This window comes from Epinephelus lanceolatus, chromosome 16 (genome assembly GCF_041903045.1).
Source record: "Epinephelus lanceolatus isolate andai-2023 chromosome 16, ASM4190304v1, whole genome shotgun sequence".
Classification (NCBI taxonomy): Eukaryota; Metazoa; Chordata; class Actinopteri; order Perciformes; family Serranidae; genus Epinephelus; species Epinephelus lanceolatus.
In genome coordinates, this window is record NC_135749.1 from 42,847,623 (window position 1) to 42,861,275 (window position 13,653).

Genomic DNA, 13,653 nt, shown 5'->3' on the forward strand with positions numbered 1-13,653 from the left:
CAGTTCTCAGGCCAGTGCCCATGAGAGCGCCCATGAGAGCACCCATGAGAGCAGTGATCTAAATGGAAAGTTTATCATGGTGAATTATGAAGGTCAGCCATTTGTGGGGCAGGTCCTTCAAGTAGTTGGGGAAGAGATTGAGGTGAGCTGCATGCAGCAACTGGGAGGAAAAAATGCATTCACTTGGCCACATCGTGCTGACATCATTTTTTTCTACGCAGCTGAAGTGCTCAAAGTGATTGCAGAGCCAGAGCCTCTCAATTCACGGCACACACGGCTAATGCATTCAGACTGGGAATACTTTAATACACAAAACTGAGATGAGATATTGTCTACCAATGTTGACTCAACATTTGAAAATGTTCCGATTTTGTTAAAAGATAGTTCACTATTGCCATTTAGAATAGTGTTATAGTGCTGTAGTGTTGTATCAAATGTAATCTTATGTGAAGTGTTTTTGATGGGTTAGGGTTAGAGTTAGGTTTAAGTCTCTATTTAAGAAAACTTAAATAGAGACTGATGACTAAAACACATTACTATTTGAATTGAAAATGCATTTTTTTCAGCATATTTCATGTCATAACTAATGTTGTCAGGTGGTACAACCAATATTCGTCAGGTGGTGCAACCAATTTAAACCAATAAATGATAGGTTAAAGTGACCAAATGGTTTCTAAATGTAATGTGTGTAGTTATAATACTGAATATATGAATTTGTGTATTTGTGTAATTATTTTCCTGACTTTAAATGTAAAATTGGATGTTAACGATACTTAAAACCTGACCTGCAGAATGCAAAAATCTTAAATTATTCTAAAAAAACCCCCACAATGATAAAATAATAATGTGTTACCTAATGTAGACACCCTAAGAGATAGTTGCCAAAGAATTAATCTTTAAATCTTTAAAATATATATATATACATTTTTTATAAATATTTGGTTGTGCCACCTGACATTTTTTTGTTGTGAAGTTAAAAATACTGTTAAAAAATGAGTTAAAACTGTAAGAAAAGCTATTCAATAAATAAGACTTGTTCAAACACATTGTTCTGGACTCAAGAATATGCATTACATCTAAATTGAAAATACTTTTTAAAAATACCTTTTTAGAAGCTTTATTTGTCATTGACCCAAATGTAAAATTTTCTTTGTCAAATATAAATCACTAAAAGAAGGTTCATTTGTAGTTCTAAACATATTCAGGGTGTTTTTTTACTCAGTTTTTGTTTCTCCCACGATGTTATTCCTCTCTCCTACAGCAGCCATTACAATTACATGCATATGGACAATTATGCAAATTAGGCGATGATGTCATTTAGCGACTTCTAGCGACTTTTAGGACAGCCAATAGCTACTTTTCTTACTGAGGAGTTGGCAACAGTGATCCATACAGAGCAATGCGCTGCCTTCCAGAGTGGGTGATACAGTATGCTATGCAGTAGTGGTGTAAGTACCTGGCTTAAACCAGGATATGTGGCACATTTCTTAACTTCTACCACTCAATACCAACACATTATTATCATTACCAGTCCTCATTTTTGCTGCATTTAATTGTAGGTCACTGTTTATGTTGTTAGGTAGGAGTTATCTGACGTTTTTTCTAGCTAGGAAATGTTACAGGTGGTCAGTACCACTGTCCTCTGTTTGAATTGGAATGAGAGAAGCTAGCTGTTGTGTCATGTGCATTAAAGCCAAGGTGCTACTGACTAGCTAACTGACTGGATGCCCATTAACATTATAACTGCTATTGTGTGTGTGTGTGTGTGTGTGTGTGCGTGTGTGTACAGACAGACAGACAGCCTCATCATGGATATAAGATTGTTTTTTCGAAAAATAGAGCCAGGTTCAGGTAAGAATGTAAGATCAAATGGTCTATCCATCTAGAATGATGTTGTAAGTTGGATCAGTGTATCAGTTTATATCTCTTATTAGATATAAAATGCATTGTTTGTAGAGCTGGGTTGAAAAAATAGATTTAATTGATTCAAATCGATTTTCCTTTAAATGACACAAAATCGATTCATTAATTAAAAAATCGATCTTTTACTATAACTATTTTCCTCCGTGGACGTGTTGTCAAACAGTGGTGGGAGCACGTCCACTGAAGGCGTGGGTCTACGGTGCGAGTATTTTCACTCGCATTTTCCCCTAAAAATATAACGCTAATAATGTATGCATGTTTATTAAATGCACATCAGTTTCACAGAAAAAGATTAAGAAATACCACTAAGCATCATTACACTGCTAACTGTAGCCTCAGTTTGTGACTCATACAGATCTGCTGGTAAAGTTAACTTAGAGTTAGCAAGCGTGTTAAAGACGGCAGAGAGGCGACGTTGTGCAACTAAACCAAAGATTTATTAGTTCTCTGTAGCAGTAAACACATGGGCCAATAACAAATCTGTTAACTAACTATGCTAAAGCTTTACAACCTATTCAGGGCTGCCGACGATAACTTTAACATGACAAACAGCAAGGCTAACGTTACGGCTAACAAGCTAACGTACTGACGCTCCTCAGACACTCAGACACACACACACACACACACACATACCGGACAGCCTCTCAGTTCTTCCTTAGCCGCTAACATTAGCTCATGTACATCACATGTACCACACAGAAACTTTGACAAAGGGTCATAATGTGCTTCTAGTGACTGTCAAATTGCCAGCGAACGTTGTTTACACAGACACGGAGAGCAGCGTGCCTGCTCTCATGGGACAAAGATCCTCTGAAAAGAAAGACGATTCACTCTGCTCTGCCGCCAGGAACAAACTGGGAGGCAAAGATCCTCTCTGAGACAGAGGGTTCACTTTGCTGCAGGGTTCAACTACGTATATTGTTTCTCTTCTGATACAGTCAATGTGTGCATCACAACCACTGTAGTGTATTGCACAAAAGCTGTATAAGACGGTTATAGGCAGCAAACTTGTGGATGTCCTTTGTTTACATTTTTTGTAGCCACTTCATTTAAATTGTCTGCCTTGTGATTAGATTTAATTTAAAATATTTATTTTGTATGTGTCAGGTAATGTTAAATAAAAGTACATGATGACTAATGTACTGTTTTGGGGTCAATTCTTAATGTAAACAGTATTTTTAATAGTAATGCACCAGGTCAGAGGGTTCCTTGTTAAATATACTTCATTAGTTCTCAGAAAATATCTTAATATCCAAGCAAATTTTGTATCATAATTGAAATATACTTGACTGAATCGATATTGAACTGAATTGAATTGAATTTAATCGAATCGAATCGAACTGAGTCCTTGAAAATCGAATCAAATCAATCTGGAAAATCTGAATTGATACCCAGCCCTAATTGTTTGGTTATTTGTCTTTTGGTTGACAGTACAAAGAGAGAGAGGAGCAGAGAGAGGACTTTATTTATTAGTATTCTTATTAGTATTTTTGGTACTCACTACAGTGGCTCAGGATTTAAATAACCTTTATCAGATTTGATGGTTTAGTCACAGACATTCCCAAAAAAGTGTTGTGCTTTTCTTTCACAAATGTGGGAATTAAATTGTGTTAAAATGTACAAAACAGTAAAATTTATCTTGCCTGGCCGGGCAGCACTCTGGGTGCTCAGCACCCCTAAACCTCTGATCCTAGAATCGCCCCTGTCCTCTACAATGTATTGGCGCCAGCTTGGCATTCACTATCTAGGTATCATTATGAATCTCTGATTGAAGTCTAAACTTTCAGTATAGAAACTTGGCTCAAGTGAGGTGTCATTTAAAAGATCAGAGTTTAGCCACCATTTTGATAGTGAGCAGTCGTTTTTGTTTGTTTTACAGTCACGGCCGATAATCTGGAAGAGTTGGGGGAAATCATTCATCAAGCAGAGGCCGAAGAATCTAAGCACTCTGCTCCGGCGCTGATTCCCTCACCAGCCGACGTGGTTAAAAGAGTTGACCCAGTCCAACCTTTGTCTCAGACCGCTCCGGAGCATGCGAAGGACGGTACACGTCCTCCTGTACAAACGCTACATTCTTCTGGACCCGGGAGGAAGAGGTGGCGGACGCCCAGCACCAGCAGCAGCAGCACTAGCACCACCAGTAGCAACGACAGCGATGGTTGACCGAGTGTTTCTCACAACGCTTGTAAAACCGGAGAGTCAAAACCTTTTATTTTCTTTTTCAAAAAAATAAAAACGCAGGATCTGTGTTGGCTTCACGCTGCAATGCTACAAACATGAAGTTGGACCATTATCGATATAGGTCCAACGTGAAACACACGTCGGCTCATAAATGTTCCCCCTAACCAACAAACGTGTATTGCATATGTGATATAGGTCCGACGTGAAACACGCGTCGGCTCATAAATGTTACCCCTAACTAACAAACATATATTTCATATTCATCACTTGTTTTTATTTCATTAAGAATACAATTTGAATTAAAGCTGCAAGCAGCAATGAATGGGCCCTCGCACCTTCACGCAACTCAGGGGGGCTGGCAGGATGCCTTCTGGCGCGTCAGATCATTTCTTTCAAAATTAGACATCGCATGCAGGAGTAACTTGGCATATCCTTGGTACAGTGCTGGAATGACATACTTCACATTTTGTATCACTTCCTCTTTCCACTAGAGGGAGTTGGAGAGCGCACTAATTATACATCATGTTTTTATACATCAAATATACACCACAGCATGTAACTTTCAGATGAATTGAAAGATAAGTGTTTGATGAGACCTACTTCCTGTTGCCACTAGGTGGTACTATGAGTATCAGGAAATATGGTAATGAAAATGTGTTCAGGGCGGGACTGTCATCAATCCTGTGAAGTTTGGGCAAGATTGGACCATGTATGCTGGAGTTATATACTACTTCCTGTTTAGTGGCGAGACCCCTAACTTTGACGCCATCCCGCGGTCACACGCATTGACCAAAACTCAAGCTTCTAATAACTTTTCATCTTCAAGGTCTTGGGGTGGGATAGACCAAGGTTTGAAGTCGATCGGATAAAATCTGTAGGACTAATTCGTTAATTTAGGACCCCTGGAAATGGGCAAAAATGCACAAAAGTGGCACATGTAAATTCAAAATGGCAGACTTCCTGTTGGGTTTGGAGCATGACTCCAAGAGGCTTTTTTGTACGTGATAGAATGTTACAGGTGCCTACCAAGTTTCATACATGCAGGTCAAACCAGCTTCAGGGGCTGCTTAATTGAAATGTTCTAGGGGGCTCTGTTGAACCATCTTGGTGTATCAAAGCACAAAAATTACATCAGACAACAGTACTTGCAACCTCTGATGTGTATACCATGTTTGGTGAGTTTTCAAGCATCCCTTGTCCCTTCAAAACAACATCGTGTTTGATGACGAACAAGGCGGCGCCACGGTGACAGTGTTTGATGAAAACTCAAAAGCTTCATTTCTAAGTATCATCAAGGTCTAAGGACTTAGACCAGCAAGTTTGAGGTGGGTCTGATTAACCTGCTAGAAGCGGGACATCAAAGAATGTATAAAGTAGCTTTCTGTTGCCAGTGGGTGGCGCTATGGCAGTGATTCAAAATTCCTCTGTAGATGTGTTCAGGGCTGGACTGTCATCATATGTGTGAAGTTTTTGCAAGATATTCCCACGTGGAGTCAAGTTACAGCAACGTTTATCATCACAGCGAAACATCAAAGTTCGCTGCCAGGCTGTGGCCACGCCCTTCGACGAAAACTCACAGTTTCCACAATAAAGCATCACCAACGTCTTATGACTTTTTTGACAAACTTTGAGATGGATCTGGTCAATTCTGTAGGAGATGTACATTAAAGTCTAAAACATGACATTTCCTGTTGCCAGTAGGGGGCGCTATATTTATCTCTAATTATTGCCATGTAGATGTGTTCAGGACGGGACTGGCATCAATCCTGTGAAGTTTGGGCAAGATTGGACCATGTATGTTGGAGTTATAAACTACTTCCTGTTTAGTGGCGAGACCCCTAACTTTGACGCCATCCCACGGTCACACGCATTGACGAAAACTCAAGCTTTTGATAACTTTTCATCTTCAAGGTCTTGGGATGGGACAGACCAAGGTTTGAAGTCGAACGGATGAAATCTCTAGAGCTAGTTCGTTCATTTATGACCCCTGGAAAAGACCAAAAATGCACCAAAATTGCACAGTAAATTCAAAATGGCCGACTTCCTGTTGGGTTTAGAGCATGCCTCCAAGAGGCTTTTTTGTACATCTCTGCGCGTTACATAAGCCAGCCGAGTTTCATACATGTAGGTGAAACGAGCTTCAGGGGCTGTTTCCTCAAACTTTTGTGGGGGCGCTACTGAGCCATTTTTTGGAACCTGCACACAAGACCCTTAAAATATCAAATTTTTCACCAGTTCTGAGATGTGTGCAAAGTTTCATGAGTTTTCGGGTATGTTAAGCCTCCCAAAAAGGCAATTCGTTTGGAGGAATAATAATAATAATAATAATAATAATAATAATAATAATAATAATAAAATCCTTGCATTTCAATAGGGTACTCGCACTGCTAGGTGCTCGGGCCCTAATAATAAAAAATCCTTGCATTTCAATAGGGTCCTTGCACTGCTAGGTGCTCGAGCCATAATTAAAGCTGCAAGCAGCTGTGATAGGGCCCTCGCTCCCCCATGCAACCGTGGGGGCCTGAGGCACGTGGGGGCTGTGGCACGAAGCGAGAAGGGAGAAAAAACCTGGCAGGAGCAAAAAAACGTAATGTTTCTTTTATCCACCAGGTGGCGCTACGAGCGTAACCAGATGTGAGCAGGTGCATTCAGGGGTGGACTGTCATCACGCATGTGAAATTTTGAGCAAATCTGACAATGTCAATGTATAATAGGGCATTTCCTGTTTCCACAAGGGGGCGGCATGAGTGTAACCAGATGTGGGCAGGTGCGTTCAGGGGTGGACCGTCACCACACGTGAAGTTTCGAGCAAATCGGACAATACATGAAGGATTTATATCAAGTTGATGTTCCGTGGCGAAGGATGAAAAGTTGCCACTGCCACGGCCTGCAACATGACAGGACACGTGTGTCACTGTGGAGATTCATCAACTTGATCGTCATGTGGCCACAAAATGGAGTTGATCAGGTCAGGAGCTTGAGGTTGGCGTTTGTCAGTGTAAAAGTTGGCATTTCCTGTTTCTACAAGGGACCGCCATGAGCAAGATTACCTTCGAGCATGTGGAGGCGTTGAGGGCGGGGCTCTTATCATGTACAGAAATTCTGAAGCAGTTTGGATGAATTATGTGGGAGAGAGAGCTACTTGAATATGCATGGCAATGGATCAAAAATGGCAGCACCATAGCAGCCACGCCCTTTGACCTACAGACATGCAGAGCACAACTTTTGATCAGCATGGTGTCTGGATGATCTGTAAAAAATTTGAAGTCGATTGAATGAAATCCCTAGGACTAGTTCGTTAAAATACAACATGTGGAAATCATGCCAAAATGACAAGTCAAAATCAAAATGGCCGACTTCTTCTTTGGAGTAGACCATTGGTACCAGAGACTTTTATGTGCGTCTGGACAACATACACATGTGTACCAATTTTCATGCTCCTACTCCAAAAAAAACCCTATGGGGAGCGGTGTTCGAAAATGTCAAGGGGGCGCTATAGAGGCATTTTGTCCCCCTCATGGGTGACGCCCCTATCAGATGCAAGATCTCACCATTCTTTACCTGTGTATCAATTTTCATGAGGATATGAAGTCGCTGAAGCCATCACAAAGCCAAACGTATTTGTTGGTGAGGGAGGCGCCATTGCGGCCACGCCCCTTGACATAGAGAAAGCTTTTAATAACTTTTGATCAGCATGGTCTCTGGATGATCTGTAAAAAATTTGAAGTCGATTGGATGAAATCCCTAGAACTAGTTCGTTAAAATACAACATTTGGAAATCACGTCAAAATGACAAGTCAAAATCAAAATGGCCGACTTCCTCTTTGGAGTAGACCATTTTTCAAGGTCTAGACCAAATTTCAAGGGGGAGCTACAGAGGCATTTTGTCCCCCCCATGGGCGACGCCCCTATCAGATGTAAGAGCTCGCTATTCTGTGACCTGTGTATCAATTTTCATGAGGAGATGAGGTCATTGAAGCCATCAAAATGCAAAACGTATTTAGTGGCGAGGGATCGATAGTCGCCACGCCGCCACATGGACACCATTAGACGTAGCTTCACAGTGTTCATAAGGTAGCTTCACCAACTTGTTCTGCATGCATTAGAAGTGGAATGAAGTTGATGCGGTCAAGTTTGTGGCATCAGTACATGTTAAAGTCAAAACTGGTCACTTCCTGTTACCACTGGGGGGCACTATGAGCAAGGTAGGATATTAACGTATTGGGGCGTTTGGGGCGGAGCCATCATCATGTCCAGCAAGTTTGAAGCTGCTGAGATCAAGTATGTGGGCGGGAGAGCCGTTCGAAATTCGATGGCAAGAAAACAAAAAGTTGCCAAAATTTGTCACGTCCTAGCGGCCACGCCCCTTGACATAGAGAAAAGCTTTTAATAACTTTTGATCAGCATGTTCTCAGGATGATCTATACCAACATTGAAGTCAATAGGACGAAATCCCTAGGAGGAGTTCGTTCAAATGTAAGTTGTGGAAATCGCCGTAACGAAAAAATTCAAAACAAAATGGCCGACTTCCTGTTGGGATTTCACCATGACGTTAAGAGACTTTTTTGTGCGTCTCAGTATGATACATGTCTGGACCAAATTTCATTTACCTACGACAAACTAACCCCAATGGGGAAGGTATTTTGAAAATTTGTAGGGGGCGCTATTTCGGCATTTCGCGCCAACCATGTGCAACCGCCGAAAAATATGAAATTTCGGATGTGGCCGGACGAATGTGGAGAGTTAGAAGCATTTTCAAATTTGGGAAAGGGCCGAAATTGGGACACGAAATGTTGCAAGAATAATAATGATAATGAACAGCGCGATTTCAAGAGGGTCCTCCACGGAAGACTTCGTCGTCGCTCGGGCCCTAATTAAAGCTGCAAGCTGCGATGAACGGACCCTCGCAGTCCGCGCGTCTGGGCATGCTGCCGTCGGGGGGCGTGCACCTAGAAGTCTTGTCAGCTGTAATAAATAAAAAAAATAAACGTTATCTCTTACTTACATTTCCAGTATAGAGATAGGCACCCAACCCACGTATGTATTTTTCCAAAAAGTAGAAGCTTAATACATGCCCAATAGTTCAAGGTCTTCTGACTCTTTAAAAGTTGACATGGTGTCTCTAGCTCAAAGTATGAGGGACAAGAAGAGGTTGAAAGTCAATGAGTTTTGAAGAGGATTTGAAGATTTTCCAATTTACTTTTGTTCACACTAATTAGACTGCCACCAGAGTGCCACCTATTGGCCGATTTGCACTGAATTTTGCACAATCACTCATCGGACCATGGAACACAATTAGCAAAAGTGTTGTGGTAATCAGACTGTATTGAGTCAAGATATGAAAGACTGTCTGTTTTGAAAACAATGTGCAGGAATTTGTTGTTTTATATTTTTGCCGTTTAATGGACAATCAAAATTCTTTTAATGACTTTTTGTCAGGAGGGTTGACAGATGCTACATGCAAAGTTTCGTGCAAATCGGTCAAATCGCCTAGGAGGAGTTCAAAAAAGTACATTTTTCATTTGTCGCGATTTAGCGAATGGAAAGTTATTGCAAAAGTGGGCGTGGCTTACACCACACAATTCAGCGGAATTCAGAGAATGCGTAAATAGAAGGTTTAACAGTGTGCGACATATTATTTGGGAGTTATTAGCCAAAAACGCTTTTGCACTGAAAATAGCGCCACCTGCTGGTCATTTTTGGTGTGTGAGTTACAGGGGCCAGTCTATACCACCCCTATCAATTTTATTTCCATGAGTGTTATGGTGTTGGCAGTGCCAAATATTAAATTAGACGGCCACCAGAGCGCCACCTAGTGGCGGATCGGTAAGTCCTTCGTTAGATATCCTCAGGAGGGCATTGACAATAATTAAACCAAGTTTCATGTTAATCCGCCCAAGCGATGTTGAGATATAAAATACTTCAATTTAAAGAGCGCCACCTTGCGGTCATCACCCGAAATTTTGCACAGAGCCTCAGGGGCTCATGGGGAAGGGTTAACCTGAGTTTCATGTCAATTGGATACACCAATGTGGAGATATGCAACACTTCCTGTTTAGAACAAAATCTGCAGGAAGTTGCTATTAAATAACTTGAGTATTGTTTGGAATATTGAAATGCTTTTAATAACTTTTTGTCGGGAGGGTCCACTGATGCTGTGTGGAAAGTTTCATGCCAATAGGTGAAATTGCCTGGGAGGAGTTCGAAAAAGTAGGCGTAAATGGGTGTGGCCTATATCACAAGATTCAGCACAATTCACTGAAAGCGTGGATATAAGGTTTTTGAATGTGTGACAAAGTATATGGGAGTTATGAGCCAAAACGCACTTTCCTTAATAATAACGCCACCTAGTGGTGGAAATTCAGGACGACAATAGATTATAAAATTTTTCGCCAGGTGTGACTTATATTCCAAGTTTGGTGAGTTTTGGGGTATGTTCAGGCAGTGAAAAATGATCATATGGGCGGAAGAAAATATATATATAGGAGATGAGTTTGTTGAAGCCATCAAAAAGCCAAACGTATTTAGTGGCGAGGGATCGATAGTCACCACGCCGCCACAGGGACACCATTAGACGTAGCTTCACAGTGTTCATAAGGTAGCTTCACCAACTTGTTCTGCATGCATTAGAAGTGGAATGAAGTTGATGCAGTCAAGTTTGAGGCATTCGTACATGTTAAAGTAAAAACTGGTCACTTCCTGTTACCACCAGGGCCGCTATGAGTAAGGTGGGATATTAACGTATCGGGCCGTTCGGGGCAGAGCCATCATCATGTCCAGCAAGTTTGAAGCTGCTGAGATCAAGTATGTGGGAGGGAGAGCCGTTCGAAATTCAATGGCAAGAAAATGAAAAGTCGCCAAAATTTGTCACGCCCTAGCGACCACCCCCCTTGACATAGAGAAAAGCTTTTAATAACTTTTGATCAGCATGTTCTCAGGATGATCTGTAGCTAATTTGAAGTCAATCGGACGAAATCCCTAGGAGGAGTTTGTTCAAATTTAAGTTGTGGAAATCACCGTAACGAAAAAATTCAAAACAAAATGGCCGACTTCCTGTTGGGATTTTACCATGACGTCAAGAGACTTTTTTCTGCGTCTCGGTATGATACATGTGCGTACCAAATTTCGTTTGCCTACGACAAACTAACCCCAAGGGGAGGGGTTTTTGAAAATTTGTAGGGGGCGGTATTTCGGCATTTTGCGTCAACCATGTGCAAACGCCAAAAAATATTGAATTTCGGAGGCGGCCAGACGAATGTGGAAAGTTAGAAGCATTTTGAAATTTGGGAAAGGTGCGAAATTGGGGCACGAAATGTCGCAAGAATAATAATAATATTAATTAAAGCTGCAAGCAGCTGTGATCGGGCCCTCGCACCTTCACACAACTCGGGGGGGCTGGCAACATGTCTTCTGACACGTCAGTTCATTTCTGTCAAAGTTAGATATCGCATGCAGGAGTGACTCTGCATATCCTTGATACAGTGCAGGAATGACATATTTCACATTTTGTATCACTTTCTCTTTCCACTAGAGGGAGTTGGAGAGCGCACTAATCATACATCATGTTTTTGTACATCAAATATACACCACAGCATTTAACTTTCAGATAAATCGAAAATTAAGTGTTTGATGAGACCTACTTCCTGTTGCCACTAGGTGGGTCTATGAGTATCAGGCGATATGGTAATGAAAATGTGTTCAGGGCGGGACTAATATGAATCATGTGAAGTTTGGTGAAGACAGGACCATTTATGCCAAAGCTACAGCAATTTCGTTTTTCACGGCGAGACCTCAAGATTCAATACTCGGCAGCGGGCGCGCCACTCAACATTGGGCAAATTCTGTGATAACTTTTGGTCACAACCTTGTCACGCTTACATACACCAAGTTTGGAGCCAATCTGATCAAATCTGTAGGACAAGCTCGTTAATTTACAAGCCCTGGAAATAGGCAAAAATGCACAAAAGTGGCACAAGTAAATTCAAAATGGGGGACTTCCTGTTGGGTTTGGAGCATGGCTCCAAGAGGCTTTTTTTGTACGTAATAGAGTGTTACAGGTGCCTACCAAGTTTCATACATGCAGGTCAAACCAGCTTTGGGGGCTGCTTAATTGAAATATTCTAGGGGGCGCTGTTGAGCCATCTTGATGCATCAAAGCACAAAAATCACATCAGACAACAGGACTTGCGACCTGTGATGTGTATGCCACGTTTGGTGAGTTTTCAAGCATCCCTTGTCCCTTCAAAACAACATCGTGTTTGATGGCGAACAAGGCGGCGCCACGGTGACAGCTTCGTTTTTAAGCATCATCAAGGTCTAAGGACTTAGACCAGCAAGTTTGAGGTGGGTCTGATTAACCTGCTAGAAGCGGGACATCAAAGAATGTATAAAGTAGCTTTCTGTTGCCAGAAGGTGGCACTTTGGCGGTGATTCAAAATTCCTCTGTAGATGTGTTCAGGGCTGGACTGTCATCATATGTGTGAAGTTTTGGCAAGATATTCCCACGTGGAGTCAAGTTACAGCAACGTTTATCATCACGGCGAAACATCAAAGTTCACCGCCAGGCTGTGGCCACGCCCTTCGACGAAAACTCACAGTTTCCACAATAAAGCATCATCAACGTCTTATGACTTTTTTCACCAAGTTTGAAGTGGATCTGGTCAAGTCTGTAGGAGATGTACATTAAAGTCTAAAACATGACATTTCCCATTGCCAGTAGGGGGCGCTATGTTTATCTCTAATTACTGACATGTGCATGTGTTCAGGGCGGGACTGGCATCAATCCTGTGAAGTTTGGCCAAAATTGGACATGTATGCTGGAGTTATAAACTACTTCCTGTTTAGTTGTCGAGACCCCTAACTTTGACGCCATCCCACGGTCACACGCATTGACGAAAACTCAAGCTTTTGATAACTTTTCATCTTCAAGGTCTTGGGATGGGACAGACCAAGGTTTGAAGTCAATCGGATGAAATCTCTAGGACTAGTTTGTTCATTTATGACCCCTGGAAATGGCCAAAAATGCACCAAAATTGCACAGTAAATTCAAAATGGCTGACTTCCTGTTGGGTTTAGAGCATGCCTCCAAGAGGCTTTTTTGTATGTCTCTGGGCATTACATAAGCCTGCCGAGTTTCATACTTGTAGGTTAAACTAGCTTCAGGGGCTGTTTCCTCTTCTTTATGCCAAAGCTACAGCAATTTCGTTTTTCATGGTGAGACCTCAAGATTCAACGCTCAGCAGCGGGTGCACCATTCAACATTGGACAAATCCTGTGATAACTTTTGGTTACATAGTCAAGCTTACATACACCAAGTTTGGAGCCAATCTGATTAAATCTGTAGGACAAGTTCGTTCATTTACAAGCCCTGGAAATGGGCAAAAATGCACAAAAGTGGCACAAGTAAATTCAAAATGGCGGACTTCCTGTTGGGTTTAGAATAATAATAATAAAAAATCCTTGCATTTCAATAGGGTCCTCGCACTGCTAGGTGCTCGGGCCCTGATAATAATAATACAAAATCCTTGCATTTCAATAGGGTCCTCGCAC